This window comes from Notamacropus eugenii, chromosome 1, assembly GCF_028372415.1.
Source record: "Notamacropus eugenii isolate mMacEug1 chromosome 1, mMacEug1.pri_v2, whole genome shotgun sequence".
NCBI lineage: Eukaryota > Metazoa > Chordata > Mammalia > Diprotodontia > Macropodidae > Notamacropus > Notamacropus eugenii.
In genome coordinates this window covers 159,417,016-159,436,236 of record NC_092872.1, presented here as the reverse complement: position 1 = coordinate 159,436,236, position 19,221 = coordinate 159,417,016, and the positions used below count along the sequence as shown (strand labels likewise).

The 19,221-nt window shown below is 36.0% G+C and overlaps 1 long non-coding RNA gene across 2 annotated transcripts in view; it reads right to left on the bottom strand.

Moving 5' to 3' along the window:
- Positions 1-19,221, bottom strand: part of LOC140509582 (uncharacterized) — a 64,689-nt gene that overhangs the window by 33,709 nt on the left and 11,759 nt on the right. The window contains exon 1 of one of the 2 annotated variants that reach the window (XR_011968827.1): positions 6,986-7,432. The exons of the other annotated variant lie outside the window; for it this stretch is intronic. This is a non-coding gene — a long non-coding RNA (uncharacterized lncRNA). Of the gene's footprint in view, positions 1-6,985; positions 7,433-19,221 lie in introns of those variants that run through there. 2 annotated transcript variants of the gene reach the window in all.

Sequence of the window (19,221 nt, the reverse complement as noted above, 5' to 3'; positions counted from 1 at the left end):
TAAACCCCCTGAGGGAACTGAGCCTGAGAGGTGGCCCTGCCCTGACCTGAGCACCTGAACTTAATCTCACACTGAATAGCAGCCCTGCCCTCGCCAAAAGCCCTGAGGCTGGAAGCAGCATTTGAATCTCAGACCCCAAGTGGTTGGGAGGATCAGGAGGGGAGGTGGGTGTGAGGAGAATATTCAGAGGTCAAGTCACTGGCTGGGAAAATGCCCAGAAAAGGGAAAAGAAATAAGACTATAGAAGGTTACTTTCTTGGTGAACAGGCATTTCCTCCCTTCCTTTCTGATGAGGAAGAACAATGCTTACCATCAAGCAAAGACACAGAAGTCAAGGCTTCTGTGTCCCAGCCCACCCAATGGGCTCAGGCCATGGAAGAGCTCAAAAAGAATTTTGAAAATCAAGTTAGAGAGGTGGAGGAAAAGCTGGGAAGAGAAATGAGAGACATGAAGTCAAAGCATGAACAGCAGGTTAGCACCCTGCTAAAGGAGACCCAAAAAAATGTTGAAGAAAATAACACCTTGAAAAATAGGCTAACTCAATTGGCAAAAGAGGTTCAAGAAGCCAATGAGGAGAAGAATGCTTTCAAAAGCAGAATTAGCCAAATGGAAAAGGAGATTCAAAAGCTCACTGAAGAAAATAGTTCTTTCAAAATTAGAATGGCACAGATGGAGGCTAATGACTTTATGAGAAAGCAAGAAATCACAAAACAAAACCAAAAGAATGGAAAAATGGAAGATAATGTGAAATATCTCATTGGAAAAACAACTGACCTAGAAAATAGATCCAGGAGAGACAATTTAAAAATTATGGGACTACCTGAAAGCCATGATAAGAAAAAGAGCCTAGACATCATCTTTCATGAAATTATCAAGGAAAACTGCCCTGAGATTCTAGAACCAGAGGGCAAAATAAATATTCAAGGAATCCACAGAACACCACCTGAAAGAGATCCAAAAAGAGAAACTCCTAGGAACACTGTGGCCAAATTCCAGAGTTCCCAGGTCAAGGAGAAAATATTGTAAGTAGCTAGAAAGAAACAATTCAAGTATTGTGGAAATACAATCAGGATAACACAAGATCTAGCAGCCTCTACATTAAGGGATGGAAGGGCATGGAATAGGATATTCCAGAAGTCAAAGGAACTAGGACTAAAACCAAGAATCACCTACCCAGCAAAACTGAGTATAATACTTCAGGGGAAAAATTGGTCTTTCAATGAAATAGAGGATTTTCAAGCATTCTTGATTAAAAGACCAGATCTGAAAAGAAAATTTGACTTTCAAACACAAGAATGAAGAGAACCATGAAAAGGTGAACAGCAAAGAGAAGTCATAAGGGACTTACTAAAGTTGAACTGTTTACATTCCTACATGGAAAGACAATATTTGTAACTCTTGAAACTTTTCAGTATCTGGGTACTGGGTGGGATTACACACACACACATGCATAGACGCACACACACATAGAGACAGAGTGCACAGAGTGAATTGAAGAGGAAGGGATCATATCTTAAAAAAAAATGAAATCAAGCAGTGAGAGAGAAATATATTGGGAGGAGAAAGGGAGAAATTGAATGGGGCAAATTATCTCTCATAAAAGAGGCAAGCAAAAGACTCATTAGTGGAGGGATAAAGAGGGGAGGTGAGAGAAAAACATGAAGTCTACTCTCATCACATTCCACTAAAGGAAAGAATAAAATGCACACTCATTTTGGTATGAAAACCTATCTTACAATACAGGAAAGTGGGGGATAAGGGGATAAGCAGGGTGGGGGGGATGATAGAAGGGAGGGCATGGGGAGGAGGGTGCAATTTGAGGTCGATACTCATGGGGAGGGACAGGATCAACAGAGAATAGAAGTAATGGGGGACAGGATAGGATGGAGGGAAATATAGTTAGTCTTATACAACACAACTATTATGGAAGTCATTTGCAAAACTACACAGATGTGGCCTATATTGAATTGCTTGCCTTCCAAAGGGAAGGGGTGGAAAGGGAGGGAGGTAAAGAAGTTGGAACTCAAAGTGTTAGGATCAACTGTCGAGTAATGTTCTTGCCACTAGGAAATAAGAAATACAGGTAAAGGGGTATAGAAAGCTATCTGGCCCTACAGGACAAAAGAGAAGACGGAGACAAGGGCAGAGAGGGATGATAGAAGATAGAGCAGATTGGTCATAGGAGCAATTAGAATGCTTGGTGTTTGGGGGGGGGAGGGGATAAAAGGGGAGAAAATTTGTAACCCAAAATTTTGTGAAAATGAATGTTAAAAGTTAAATAAATAAATTTAATTAAAAAAAAAGACCAAATTACCAGTATCAAAAAAGAAGAGAGTGAATTAATCATTAATAAAGAAAAAAATTAAAGCAATTATTAGGCATGATCTTACCCAATTATATGGTAATGAATCTAACAATCTAAGTGAAATGGATGAATATTTACAAAACAATAATTTGCTCAGATAAACAGAAGAGAAAATAGATTATTTAAACAACTCTACTTAAAAAAAGAAATTGAACAAACCATTAATGGACTCCCTAAGAAAAAATCCCCGGGACCAGATGAGATCACAAGTGAGTTCTACCAAACATTTAAAGAGCAATTCTAACACTATATAAACTACTTAGAATAACAGGAAAAGAAGGAAATCTACCAAATTCTTTTTATGACACAAATATGGTGTTGATGCCTAAATGAAGAACAGACCAATTTCTATAATGAATGTCTATGCAAAAAATTTAAATAAGATATTAGCAAAGAGATTACAGAAATATATTACAAAGAGTTACAGCAAGTTTCTCTGATGAAGGCCTCATCTCTCTGTCTCTGTCTCTGTCTCTGTCTCTGTCTCTATGTGTCTCTCTCTCTCTCTCTCTCTCTCTCTCTCTCTCAGTGAGGTAATCAAGGTTAGGTGACTTGTCCAGCATCGCACAGTTAGTGTTAAGTGTCTGAAGCAGGATTTGAACTCATGTCCTGCTGATTCCAGGACTGGAGTTCTATCCCCTGCACCACCTAGCTGTCCCATTTCTCAAATATAAAGAGTCTGATGAAATTTACAAATTTACAAGAATACAAATTATTCTGCACTTGAAAAATGGTCAAAGGATATGAATAGGCAGTTTTCAGAAGAAGAAATCAAAGCTATGAATACTTACATGAAAAAAAGTATTTTAGACTAGATCACTACTGATTAGAGGAATGCAAATTAAAACAATTCTGAGGCACCACTTCACACCTATCAGACTGTCTAACATGATAGAAAATGAAAATGACAGATGCTGGAGGGGATGTAGAAAAAATTGAGACAATTGAGACACTAAAGCACTGTTGGTGGAGTTGTGAACTAGTACACCATTCTGGAGAACAATTTGGAACTATGCCTAAAGGGCTATAATACTGTGATACCCTTTAACCCAGCAATACAACTACTAAGTGTGTATCCTAGGGAGATGAAAGCGAAGGGTAAAGGACCTATTTGAACAAAAAATATTTATAGTATCTCTTTTTGTGGTGAGAAATAACTAGAAATTGAGGGAATGTCCATCAATCTGGGAATAGCAAAACAAGTTGTATATAGTTAGGATGGAATATTATTCTTTTATAATAAATGATGAGCAGGATGCTTTAAGAAAAACCTGAGAAGACTTATATGAACTGATGCAAATTGACCTGAGCAGAACCAGGAGAAAATTGTACGTAGTAGCAGCAATCTTTTGTGATGATAAGCTGTGAATGACTTAGCTATCTTGATCAATACAATGATCCAAGACAGTTTTGAAGGACTTATGATGAAAAATACTACCCACCCCCAGAGAAGGAGATGATTGAGTCTGAATGCAAATCAAAGCACAGGTTTTAACTTCATTTTTAATGTTTGTTTTTTTGTCTGCTTCCTTTCGCAACATGGTCAATAAGAAACTATTTTTTTATGACTTCATATGTATAATCTGTGTCAAACTGTTTTCTCAAGGAGGAAAGAGTGGCAGGAAGAAAGGGGAGACATTGGAACTAAGCATTTTACAAAATAAATGTTAAAATTTTTCTACTTGTAACTGACAAATATTTTTTGGAATAAAAAGTGTTTTAGGAAAATAATTAATGAAAAAGGGGAAAACTTTAACTGTAATAAAAGAAAGTTATATTTATGGAATTTGTGCTAAAAATCAAAATGATATAAGAGAAATCTGAGTTTCCCAAAGAATTAATACAATTATAGGTGATTGTATCCCTTACTAAGGGTTTTGTTTTAGTTCAGTTGTGTCTGACCCACTGTAACCCCATTTGGGGTTTCCTCACCAAAGATCCTGCAGTGGTTTGCCATTTCCTTCTCCAGCTCATTTTACAGATGAGGAGATTGAAGAAAACAGGGTTAAGTGACTTGTCTACCATTGAAGTTTCTGAGGCTGGATTCAAACTCTGGTCTTTTTGACTCCAAGACCTGCATTGTCTCTCCTGTACCACCTAAATTGTCTAAGCCTGTTAAGAGCCTTACAAAGAGCCCAGTTCCCAATATTTAATAGAAACCACCACAAATACCATATTTTTCCTCATCTGTAAAGTGGAGGTAATAATAACACTTATCTCCCAGGGTTATCAAATGACATAACATTTGAAAAGTCCTGAGCATGGTCCCTGGCATGTAGTAGGCACATAATAAATGTTTATTGTTATTATATCAAGTATAAATACCATTTATTTACTGTAAGATAGCTTTCAAATGAGTATATAAAACTAGCAGGGCAATACATTGTCAGTTCACAGAACTTTTATTTAATTTCACTTATTTGAAGGACACTCAGGTCAGTGTCTATAGAGGGCAGAGGGAAATTCTATTTGGCTGCCTGGAAATGGTGAGAGTACTTATGGGTGAGGATATATGCTTAACCTCAAACCTAGAAATAATACTGAGAAACTTTGTGGACATGTCATCTAAGCTTTAGAGCCTGATAGATAAGGTCTTGTGTTACAGAAAATGGCAAGTCACAAATTGACTAGAAGGCATATGTACCCAGAATAATGACACAGATGTACCTGGTAGTAAATTATTAAAATATATCACTTTAAAATGAGAATTACATAAACTAAACATTTCTATTTTCTTTACATAAAAATGCTAACCTAGTAACATAAATGATGAAAATTGGGTTTCAACTTCTAAGTTAAATTTGAAAAAAAAATATTATTTTTTTCTCTTTTAATTACAAAATGAAAAGATCTGTGGACTCCTGTAATTCAAGAGTATTTAAGCTTGATACAATAAAAAGTGAACACACCACTCAAGAACAAAACTAAGTTTGAGTCCAGGCTGATCTTTCTGCAAAATGAGGAAAATGCTATTTGCATGATAATCTGCTTCCTATGGTCATGGTGAGACAGGGAAAAGCTTTGTAAATTTTAGAGCATTACATATAAAATGTAAAATATTGCAAAGATAGCTTAGTGATATAATGGATAGTGTTTAGGACCTGAAGTCAGGATGACCCGAGCTCAAAACTGACCTGAGATATTGACTAGCTATGTGATCCTGGACAAGTCACTCGACCTCTGTTTGCCTCAGTTTGCTCCTCTGCAGAATAGGAATAATAGCCCCTACCTCCCAGTGTTGTTGGAAGGATCAAAGGAAATAATAATTCTGAAGTGCTTAGCATCATGCCTGGCACATGCTAAGCACTACATAAATGTTAGCTACTAGCTATTATTATTGTTGAAAAATCATTTTTATTTTATCATATGAAATTCCAATAGAAATCATCCTGGGACAAATTGTTACATGTTGTTATTACGACTAACAGTGTTAGAAATTTAGAGTATTTGTGCTAACATTTGTTAAATTTTAGAGTTTATTTTCTATACAGAATAGAAAAAAATGCCTTTCAAATGCCAATGAGTCAACATAACGATATCCCACATGTATCCTAATTCAAAGTGCTTTTTTAAAAAATAACCTTACAGTGAAGCATAGTGGGATTGATACTGTCAATTCTAAGATCACAGAATTATTGAAGAATATGAAGGAACCTCGGTAGTCACCTAGACTAACCAAAATATGAAAGGAAGCCTCACTATAATATAAAATGCCAGTCAAGTGGTCAATCAGCCTCTTCTTAAAGACCTCTAATACATTAGAGCCCACCATGCCTCAGGACAAGCAAGTCTACTTTTAGACAGTTCTAATTGTTTGTAAGTTCTTTTTTTCTCCTTAATTTGCCTCTGAGTCTCCTTCCCACCTCTGCTGATTATGTCCTCTGAGACCAAAGAGAATGTCTGATCCCTCTTCTACTACACAGCCTTAAAAGACTTGAAAACAGACATCATATCTCCTTGAAACTTCTCCTCTATAGGCTACACATCTCTATATCCTCATATCATGAAAGTTGACACAAAGCCAATAATGAATCACCACTATGTACATAAAATCAGGGATCCCTTTATGTTACTGGGCTAGCATTTTTATGTAAAGAAAATAAAAATGCTTAGTCTATGTAGTCCTCAATTTAAAGTGGTGCATATTAATAATAAGAACTCTGTCTTTACTCCCCAAAAAGAAAAAAGTGCAATTCTAATGTCAAAATCACAGTTTCTTAACCTTTTTGTGTTATGGATCTCTTTAGCCATCTGTTTCTGAAATGTATGGATCCCCTCTCACAATAATATTTTAAATACCTAAAATATGTAAGGCTACAAAGAAAACTCACTATATTGAAATACAGGGTATTCTGAAAGAACTACAGCTTTAAGTTTTAATAGCTTAAAACTTTACTAAGACTTTTGGACACCCTGTAGGCCTACTAAAATATAGGGTGTCCCAAAAGTCTTAGTGCCATTGGAACTTAAACTTCTCTAAGACTTTTGGGAAAATGTAAATGGATGTTAAGTTTAAAAGAAAAAATGCATAGACTCTCAGTTAAGAATCCCTTGTCTAAATAATTCAGTTGAATAAATATTGTCAGAATGTCATATGTAATGTAACAAAAGTAATTTTACCTTGAGAATGAACAATCCTTCGCAATTAATCATCCTCTCATTCTCTTTGTTCTCAGGCTCCTAAGTTTTTAAGGAAGGCCAAGACTTTCTGCACTGAAGCTGGTGGATTTCTGAAGCCAGAAGACTCAAATTCTACATCATAAGAAGTCAAAAAAGCATAATTCAATTGAGTAATATGAGTATATGGTCCCCTTATATTTGCCAAGCTGTTACCATCATGCTCTGCTACTATATATCCTACTCTATGGTTTGACTTCTCATGTGGATCATTATCTGACTCTGGAGCCTGAAGAAGCTTCTGCAATTCAAAGACCTAAAACTACTCCAAAAGACTCATGATGGAAAATGCCATCCAGATGTAGAGAAAGAACTAAGGAGACTGAATCCAGATCGAAGCTTACTATTTGCTTCTTTCTGCTTTGTTCTGTTTTGTCTTTTCTTTGTCATGGTTCCTCTCATTTGTTCTAATTCTTCTATAAAACATGATTAATGTAAAAATAAGTTTAATAAGAATGTATAGGTAGAGCCTATATTGGATCGTACTATGTCTTGGTGGAGGGGTTAGGGGAAGGAGGTATAGAAAACTTAAAACTTATGGAAACAAGTGTTGAAAACTAAATATAAATAATTTTTTTTAAAAAAAATGAAAAAGCTTATACAATTACACTGAAAAGCTGTCCTGAGGTTCAATGAAGTAGGGTATTAGATATGAAGTGAACCATTGGTATCTTGAAAGAATATTCTCAGAAAAGACAATGGAGTTGTTTCATGGAAAGAACTTTAGCCAATCAATCTTCACCTGTGTCGATTAACCAATTAACAAGAATCTACTCACTATATGACCGAGAAGACTTTTGAAAGGATTAATTGATTGATAGCCATTTCTCAGTTCTGTGGGTATTGGTATGTGGTTGGTCTTAATTGATGAAGTGGTTGATCTGATTATTTCCCACATCCAATGACATTCTGGCATGCTAACAAAAATGGAACCCTGAGCACCTTAGAAGTTTAACTTGATTTCTCGTTAGTCTCCAATACAAACTCTCCACTCAGCCAAGCTGGTCTCTACAAACCAGCACCACCACAAATCATCTTAATTCCCAAGTACATCACTGTTCCTACTGCACTGCCACCTCTACTCCCAATTCAGACTTAACAGTACATAGTTCTTTGTTGAACTGAGCATCCCTCATTTAAGACCAAGTCCAATTTCAAACTTCTCCATGAAGTCTTCCTCATTCACTGCATCACCAGATACTTCTTCCTCCTTATCCTTCTTATTATACTCAGAGTTGTCAGAATAAGAAGCATTTGACTGGTTATCATCTGATAATATCCTCCAATTGTTTCAACTATATTAGCCACAGAAATAAAATCATGAACTCTTGAATTTGATAGACTTTCAGAGATTATGTGCAGTCTTATCTCCCTAACATTGTATTGAACTGTACAAAGGGTCAGATCAGAAACTCATTGAAGACATAGACTGGGTTCCATATTTTTCATGTATCTCCCCAAAGAGCTTAGCACATATAGGACTCAATCAAAATTGTCTTCATTGACTATCCTGGAGTGGTACTAGGAAATTGTCTTCATTTTAGTGACATCCCCTAGCAAGAACTGTCTTCTTTTATCATGTTACTTTCTCTAACTCTCCTTATACCCATAACTATAAGTTGTCATATATATGGGCACATAGTATGAAATGGTACTTGAGAAAAGTAGCATAAGATACAGCCTCAAATCAACCATGAGTGAAAAATATCCCAATAATGCCTTGTAAGGAAAACACCCCAACACACCACATTCTCAGGCCACTGCTGCACAGGAACAGTGTAGTTCCAGTATGAGAACTTGGTGAGTAACTGCAAATAGGATAAAGTTCCCCATCTTGTAGCTTCCTAATTTAGCTCATTCTTCTGTAGTTTCTCCACTATCGATAAAGTGAAAGTACTACCAAAATATTAATATAATGAACTTAAAAACTATGTAGTTTCTCAAAATCATAAATATTACATTTTTATACCTTCTAAATTATGTAGTCCTGGAGCAATGAAAATGCCCAATACATCCTATTCAAGTGATGGTTCTGCCTTTCCTATCATAGATGCATTCACTCCTGATGATGGTCTGTACTTCAGTAATCATTCCTATCTTCCCTGAGTAAGGTGGGTATACCATTAAACATGTTCGATAGTTAGCACAGGTCTACAATTTAACCTGGGAAGCTGAGGACTCATATTTTCATCCACAGGTCAACATCTCCAGCCTAAGTTGATGATTTTATCTTTCACTGAAAAAAACCTTTTCTCTTTCAATTACAACCCAAGTAGCATCACACAAAGCATGCTCACATAGTTTAAGTGTCAATGCTTCTCCAAATGCATGAATAGTTTTGCAAGTGTCTGTATATGCAATATTCTTAGGTCATCAGGTTAAGGACAGGTCTACCTAGAGAGAGACAATCACTCAGATATTTCGTGAGGGCAGATATAAGAGGAAAAAAAAAGGGTGAACAAAAAACCAAAAATTGCTTCTTCTCCCACCTCCTGGATCACTGAACAATAAGAGGATATCCAGGATGAACTGTCAATTCTCCACTTTATCAAGTGTAGAATTGGACTTGTTCAATTCCTTCATGAGTTTTGCAGTAGCCCCTAATTACCCAAGGGTAATCATCATAATTACCATGGTACTTTCACAATCAGTTCTCTTTTGAATTGTTGAGAATTATCCACCAAATTCTCAATAACAATAAAAATTATTTTAAAAAACTACAAAAGAGGGTACTATGAGTTTGGCTTTGGGATTTCTATACTGCAGAAACACTTTTGAGCATGAACAGAAATGGTCTCATGATTTTTTTCTTTTAATTGCAATGATTAGGGAAGGTGTATTTAAAAATAATCACACTAAGTGAGAGTAAATACTGTAAAAGTCTCAAAAAGACTCATCAGTCTGGACCTCCTGCTGCTGGGAATCCTCAGGGATACGGCAGCTCTCATTGAGATATGCCAGCACCACTCACAGCTGCAGAGAGATTGAAAAAGTCACAGGCTTTTAAAAATAATCTTGAAAATGTAGAATCTATCCTCAGTGATCACTGAAGGTAACTGGATGGATAATTCTAAAGCCCTCATTAGGTAAAGAACTGTTCAATATTTAATAATAAAGTATTAAATTAGATACATGAGAAATAGGAAAAGCTAATATAAAGTATGCATTTGAATGCTTAAAATGCAGAATTTGCATCATTACACTCTTTTTACTATGTATATTTAACTTGGCTAGGAAAAGAGAAATGAAATATTTACTATCCTACCAATTTCTTGACCTTTATTTGCTCTAATAGTATAGCATGCATCTCAGTCATATACAGAGTGTCCCAAAAGTCTTAGTACCCTTCTTAGTATTATTGATGGTTTAAAGTTGAACTGAGACTTTTGGGACACTCTGTATTTATTGAGCAACTATTGTATTCCTGAACACTGAACTGAGAGGTCACATTCTGGTCCTCAAAGCGCTTAGAATAAGGCTGAGGAGATAATACTGAATTAAATATACATGCAAATATGACTAATAGGTCTTACTATATTATAAGTTCAAATGAATGGTGCAGATTTTAGACCAGTTTATAAGATTGTCTATAGAGGGAGATATTTAGTATGTATGGCCAAGTGGCATATAATGATGCAGGAAAAAAAAAAAATTCGGGGTAAGAGCACATTATGTACCCTGCCCTTACTCAAGAGAGTTAAAATGATTATGAGAAGCTGATTAGTAGTTATAGGAGGAAAAAGAGAAAGTTTGGTTAATTTATAGGCATGATTTAATACATTAATTTGTATAGATTAAGTTGAGCAGCTAAGCAGTGAAGTGGATGGAGTGCTGGACCTTGAATCAGAAAGACTCATCTTCCCATGTTCAAATCTAGCCTCAGACACTTACTTATTGTGTGACCCTGGGTAAGTCACTTAATACTTACCTAAGTTCCTTGTCTGTAAAAGGAACTGTCTTTGCCAACAAAACCCCAAATGAGATCATAAAAAGTCAGACACAACTGCAACAACAAAATAGATTAAATCCAGATGATGACTTTTTTTTTGTATACCATTCTCATAAAAAAAAAATATTTTTTTAAAGTTACAATCTAATATAAATTTTAAGTAGTGTTAATTAGTGACATTTTTGGTAAACTTGGGTGTGATTGTGGTTAGAAAGGTAAAGGGGGATTTCTTGAGTTATTTATTTTGGCTGTTTATAAGGATAAAATGACTCAGATCACAGGGACAGTACTACATTTCACTTTGTGATGGAAAAACAAATCAAGGCAATTGCCTAGAAAATTCAAGGCAAAAGAAATTCACTTTTATTTGAAATAATCAAATAACAAAATAATTTTTTTGCACTAGAATCATTCATCTAGTTATGAGTTTCCTCTTTCATTTTACATTTGTGGGTCTCTTAAAGAAATAAAATAAAAATGACATTTCTATATGCCTGTGTTTGAGTATACAAGTCAATATATTTTATCTGTATATACCATATGTAGCTAAACATTCAATTTGCCTCATAAAATGTGAAGATGTGACCAGAACTTTATAAGTAATTATTGTCATTTCCCTTTAAGAATAAAACACCACCAAGCAGTGCAAGCACCTCAGGGAATAAATATGCACCACACTTTCATGAAATTTGCACACCATACAGGTCAGATGGTTAATGAAGCCATAAAGCATAATATGTCTGAACTACTAAACATCACCTTATTCACTTGGCCTTGGTGTTTTAGAAAGCTAGAAATGTTTACTGCCATGAGCCACCCTTCTCGCCTTTAGGATCTCCATCGGAGCCAGCTCTTTGTAAATAAACATATAACCTCTGCAATGGTAATTTAAGACTATGCAGTAAAGAAGATGCTATGAGGGAGAGTGAGAGAGAAGATAAAAAATCTCATGAATAAAGTCGAAGGCTGCAGGCTAAGGTGTTTATTAAGTCCCAAGCTGTTTTTTCTTCACTTTCCTTCACCACTGAAATAAAAACAATTATTGCTATGATGCTCTAAAATTAGAACACATTTGTCGTTTTTAAAGGCAGCTTCAACTAAACTTCAGCTCAGCAATAAAATCCTAGGCAAAGAAAATAGTTCTGCCCTAGGCCTGCCCTCTTCTGTTGTGTCATCAACAAGGAAGGGAAAAAAAAAAGAACAGCAAACTTCAATTTGGAGCTTTATGCAGAAAGAAAGGGATGCTGGAGTAATGGTATATTAGAAAAAAAGGAATTTAAGAAATCTGATTGGATGATTTCCTAGGGCAGTGAATTTATAACAACAATATTAATAATGACACTGTGAGTTTTGTAAAACACAAATCTGCTACTGTTGGGGATGGCCCTGCCAGAAAGGCGGCTTGATCATTCCAATACTACAGCTAATGAAATTGACTTAAATGGTCAAATGTCCATTAGAAAAAAATGTTAAGATCTGGGTAGCTTAAGTTTCTTACCAACCTCTCCCACATCTTCCCTCTCCTCACCCCCCCCCCCAAAAAAAATCCATTTCTTCCCAAATATCTACTCTTTGGGAAGTACAGGGGAGTAATTATGTGAATTTTCTCTCCTGTTATCATTATTTACAGATGTTTATGGGGTGTATGTGTGTGCAGGGGTGTTAGGAAGGAAAGGAAAAGATGAAAAATGCAGTTAGGGTTATATCTTGGGCTAGAACTCACACTACAGGCATCATCATAAGTCATCATGGGATCTTAACAGATTCAGAAACTAATGAGAAGACTCATTTTGAGGTATCTCCAGGGCACAGCAAATCAGTCTTGAAGTCACACTCATTTGGGCCACAAATGTATAGATTCATCCTAGGTGTTGTACAGCCCCAGTAGACAAAGTGAAACGTAGAATTAGCTTGTTCAGGGGTCTGAGTTGATGTTATCAACCGAATAAGAAACTACCCTAAGAGCTTGTTGACAGGAAAGTTTTTCCTCTGTAGAAGTTTTACAAAAGTGATCATATATCAATTCCTGCAATTCTCTACATTCCTTTGCTTATAAAGGAACAGTAGGAATTATAACCTCATCTGACCTTTATTTGTGTAAACACCACTGCCCCAACACACATAAATCTAACAAAAAAAAAAGTTTTTCTTGAATTATTTCGCTATTTGAAACCCAAAAGTTTGAGATCTCAATTAAGTGATCATCACTGCAATTTTCAATTCCAGCGTTGTTAATGTGGATATGATCTTGCGTTGTATAGTTTGGCCACTGGGTTATGATTGTAAGAGAAAAAAATAAGTAGATAACTTTTCCCTGGAGTCATGATTTATTGAATGCTAATATTTTTATTTTATACCATGATACCACAATTTTCCTTAGAATGTCGATATTAACATAATTGTTCTTTTACAGACATTCATTTAAAAATAGATTTCTAAGCTAGAACCTAACAAATTCTCTCAATTTTCCCGGGGGAAAATTGATGTATTGCTAAAAATAACAAAATCATTCTTGTCTTTGAAGGGTCTGATCAGTCTGACAAGATACCACACACACCTACCTACATGTGGATTTTTGTTTTTATTAGTTTGAACTGCTTCGTTTGAGAGTTGAATGGAAACAATTCAGGGTTTCAATATTAAAGATGGTTATGTTTTTCATTATATTCATATTCTATTAAGAGTTAATAGAATACAACTACTCTATTTCCTCTAGAAATCATAACACCAAATTTCTTATCTATAAAATGAGGAGTTTGTCTAGATGGCCTCTGAGGTCTTTTCCAGGTTTTGCTCTATGATCTTGCACCATGTTAGGATCTAAACAGCTGCCAAGGTTATGAACAAATATCAAGAGAAGGCAGGGGTGTAAAAGTGGGTCATGTTAGGAAGTTCCCGATTTGGTTTCAGGGCAAACTAACTGACTTTTAGTTTAGGCCCCTTGGTGATGCTGACATAAGGGCTGGCTTTTCATTTTAATGCTATTGTAAAATGTCTAAAGCTACTTTGCTATAAGGCATTATAAAAGTTTAAGTTGGTTTTGCTGAAAGGACAGAGTGATATCATTCACCCAGAGGAGAGATGCAGGCAGGTTAACACTGAAGCATATGATCTGAACCAGGGGTATGAGGGTCCTTTTGCACATCCATCTATCAATCATCTTTAAGGTCCTGGTCCTGATGAGGACCACCAGATGGGGACCTCACTTTAGCTTTGCTTCACACAGGAAAAGTTATATTTTGACTGAAATGGAAAGCCTGTGTTCTCTTTGAAAGAGTCAATGACTCCAAGATAAAAACAAAGCCAAGATTCACCCTTTGCCAAAAGTGAAAATTTTTGTTTGTAATTTTGGCTTCATCTTAAAAAAAATCTGTTCTTCAGACTTTCATAAACTCTACTTTCATTAGCTCCTTGTTTCTTCTTTGCTTTTAATTTATTTCTATACTTCAAAGATCTATATACTTGTAAGCATGGATACTCCCAATACTTTTGCATGTATTAACATTTCCATAACTTAGTAGCAGGTATATGGATGTTGTAACTGCCCTCAAAATAAAATAAATAACATTCCTTCCCCTACAGCCAGCATGGTGATGATCCTGAGTTTAGGTAGGTCCTTGGATAACAGAAATGTGGTTCATTGCTAAGCCAATACTTGGATAATCTAACTTGGTAGGATATGCCAGAGCCTTCAGTCCTCTGGTAGATGCTTTGAGAACCAGAGTCAGACCCACCTGACAATAGCAAAGCATCAGAATAAAAGTTTATGCCATAATTATTTTTTCCTATGGACATAGGGTCTGGGGTGTGATTTTTATTACTATAGGTAAACTCCAGGTAGGGAAGCTTTATCTATCAAGGTTATACAGCCAATATATGTCAAAAGCTGAATTTGTTGTGAAACTAGCTCTCTATTCAATATTACTACCTTGCTTCTCTATGTAGAAAAATAATTTTGTTCTTCTTAATTATAAGCAAGATGTGTCAAAAAATGAACTTCAGATCTGAAACAATCATCTAAGTAATTCAGGCCAAAAATTTTATTGGGGTATAGATGGTGATAAATGTTTGCCTGATAAATGTTTCCAGATTGTTTATTTCTGGTTTGTGCTAAATTGAAATAATTTGAAAGGTGATTCAAGATATAAAACAAATCTAAAAGATAGCCAAATTCATCTATCCTTTAATTAGAAAATGCAAGATTTCACGCAATAATGGTTCAGGAAATGGGAGGGTCTCTTGATGGGTTTTGATCAGAGGTATTAACCAAAGTGTATTCACTGGGTAATTTGCTGATCATCTTTATGGTCTATGGAGACAGTTGAAATGTATGTCTCAGTCAAGGATTAGAATGCGGTGGTCTTAATTCACCATAACTTGTCTAAATGAGGAAGCTACAGAGCTGAGAACCTGAATGCCTAATCTCTCTGCTCTTATGGTGAAGACATCCCCTGATGAACTGAGCTGACCAAAACATTTAGTTTTCACTGAGCCACTGTGATCATATAACCATGGTCAGAGAGCACTTATCCTCTCTGATCTAGTCTGAGTTTCTCTTGATCCTCTCATTCTCCTTTATGTGACTGACCTTGAGACCCATCTCATCTTGTAGCAATCTGTCCTTTCCTGAATGCTCATATTCCTTCACTCTTCAAGTCAATTCACTGTCTGAATGGTGGAGAGATTAAAGGGACCCAAAATGGGTCACAGCTTTCTGTGAAAACTTGTATAACCTTGGAACTTGAACAGATCATCCGCAGGGTATTTGAATAAATATGACACTTTATATTGGTTTGTTAATACACATTACTCTGATTGGCTCTTGACAACAAGGGGAAATTGTCCATTAATAAAAGTATAACTAGAGGTGGAAGAAAATGCTTTCAGACCCCACATGAACCTTACGGGTTCAATCTCAAACCAAAATTGAGCCTTTTGAGTTCAGATTCCAATTACTTTCAACCCAATTTGACTTCCTGGTTCAAATAAAATAAGGTTAAAGATGGCTTTTAAAAATATTCACTAGTCTTTGTGGATACCAATAGCTTAAAATACACACACACACACACACACACACACACACACACACACACACACACACAACATTGTAATGAGTTAAGTGTAAATGAATCAGAAACATAAGGATCAAATTTTCCTTAAAATACACTTGGGCTTAAAAATTAAGGGAAAATGCACTTGGCAAAACTTTTTTTTCTGGTTGGTGCTGAACCAAAAGCATTTCGAAAGTAATTCAAGACATTTGATAGACTTAAAACACAGCCACGTTCACCTATCCCTTAATTACAAAATGCTAGGCTCTGTGCAGTAATTGTTCAGGAAATGGGAGGGTTCCTTGATTGGGTTTGGTCTGAGGTGTAAATTTTTCCTTAATCACTTAAAAACTTGTAGACACACAGCTATTTCACTGTGATCAAAAAAGGCAGTCTAAAAGTTTTCCAGAGCAACTTTTCAGAGTCTATTAAAGGCATACTGTAGGCAAATTGAGACCCAAGCTGAGGGGTTAACCCTAGGGAGAAAAAATAATGTGTCCCTCCATTTATCCATGAACTCTGCAGCTGGCAGAGACCGTACTCTGTTAGTAATTACAGTGAGCAGATGAGGGTTTTTTTTTTATTTTTTTTTTAAATTTTGACCTGCAGTTAAACAAAATTTGCTTGTTTTATTCTTGGTTTAAAAATGATGAGGCAGCACCAACCCCTGTTTCACCCCAGAGCTGTTGATTTTTTTTCCCCTCCTCCCTAATTTGTTTCAGACTATGAGTGCACAGATTCCCAATTTAGTGGGAAACATTTGCTGCCAAGACCTTCAGGGGCTTTTTCTGCAGTTTATTTTGTTAACTACAAGTTTAAGGTTGTTGTGCCTTTTCCCCCTTTCAAACTCTGAATACGTAAAAAAATTCACCTTTTGCTTTTATGAAACAGACAGAGTAAAACAATGGGTATGAGGACAATCCAGCGTTTTTTAAAAAGGTTACCAAACCAATGATAGCCACAGATAGGTAAAAAAGAAAAAAAAACCTCACTAAAATATTACAAATAAATTCCTTGTATTCATAGTTCTCTATTTTTTTCTTTTTCTTTTTAAATGTAAACTTAACACTAAAAGAAGCAGGAAACTAAAGATAATTGGTTTTAATCAAGCATCACTCACCAGGTATTTTACAAGGGAACCCAATTCAACAAAGACTATTCAGCTCATTTTAAGTTATGATTTCAGAACAAGAAATAATAGTTCATGAGATGGAAAGAATGTAGTCCACTACCTTAACTGCCCTGGCTGGTATTTATAGATTTTTGGCAAAATTTCATAACAAATTCTAAAGTCATGTAAAAATAGTCATTTTCCAGTTTCTTGTCATAAACCTGCATTGTAGTAAGGATGATAAAGTTGGGGCAGTTGACTATATGTTTCCTGGCAATATGGTGAGAACAGCTGGAAGACTGAAATGTGGAGCATTTGTTCCCTCTCCCCTAGTAATCCTATCCATTCTCATAACACTTCCCCTTCAAGCTCTATACCATTCTTCTCATTTGCCATGGGCTTCTTGGATCACATCACTTCCTGTACCAAGAATGCCTTCCTTCCCTCTCCTGACCTCGTGAATTTACTGCACATTCTCTGAATATCAACTCAGATGTAACTATTTCCCTGTACCTCCAAAGAACCTTCCTCTCAATCTCTCTCTCTCTCTCTCTCTCTCTCTCTCTCTCTCTCTCTCTCTCTCTCTCTCTCTCTCTCTCTCAACAAGCCTCAGGTAGCACTTGTCAGCACATCTCCAACAGTTTGTTATTTATCTACATGACATCTTTCCCTGCTATGCATGTAAAATCTGTGAGGGTGAGGACCATATCTTATCTAAATTATGCACTCCCTCCAAGCAATCAACAAAAATTTAATAAAAGCCTAGTATACGCCCAGTACTCTACTAGCTTCTGGGGATACAAAAACAAAAATTAATGTTCCTCTTCTCAAGAACTTCTAACAAATGGCAATACCAGAGAAGCCATTGTGACGGGTCAGGGAGGTGGGTTGAAACTTTCATGAAATGTACTTTAATCCTACTTTGGCCTGTGCCAAAAATTATGGATAAGTCTTATCTAATTGCCCACTGAGCAAGATATGTTAAGTCAGAGAATATGGAATGAACAGATATTGATTTTAATCAGAATTTTCTGTATCTCTTATATTTACTTTATAGAAATAAGTGGAAAACATAGGCATCTCATCTCTGTGGGGAACTCTGTTCACAGACATAGATAGTCAACTCTCCACCACCTTGCATCTTCTTAGAGAATTGTATCTGGGCCACTTAGAGATTAAATGTCTTGCCTGAGGACATATAATGAACACACATCAGAGGCCAGACTTAAACCATGGCCTTCCTGATTCCTTCTATTTTCTACACCCACTTAAAATGATACAAATTTATCAGCATCACTAGGTAAAAATATTGTTCCAGTCACTATAATTCATTGATTTTTGTGAAACCTTTTCTTTTGAGGAGATTAGCCAGACATAATATTATCTTATTGCTGTTCACACACACTGTTGGGGTGATCAATATGGAGTGTTGTGGCCCAATAAATCATGTGTTAATTTGCACCAATTGCTAAGATGGCCAAGGGTGATAGTCTGGACTAAATTGTGGTCTGTTTGTTGCACTCTTATAGACCCAGCCTATTCCTCCCCAAGTTAATGAGCAGTTATTAAGAAACCCCAAACCCTAAGTGAATAAATAGCAGTACCCCATAGACTAATGACACAACATCTAGTCGGATCCCAACAACTATCATTCAGGGAATAAACCCTGGTGAAGAGGTAACTTGGCAAATGCTTCTCCAGATGCTGTAGTCCTAGCATCCTCAATAAATACATCTACGGAATGCCCAGAAAACAAAGTTTTCCCCACTAACATCCTTGAAACAATCAAATAGTTCAACATCAGAAATAGTTATGGTTTTTTTCCCAGTGGATAATGGTAGCAAATCAGTCAGAAAAGAATATAAAAGAATGTCACATAGACACAAGGGTCCACATAATTACTTCATTCTCCATTTTATTTTGAGAGCCAACTCATCTGATTAGTTTTATTGATAAACATACATAGCCAAATAAGAAAGTTTAGTTCCTCTGAAACTCATTTCAAGTGGCTTTGAAAATATAATTACAAGAACTCTACTTTCTTTTGCTCGCTATAGACACAACTTCA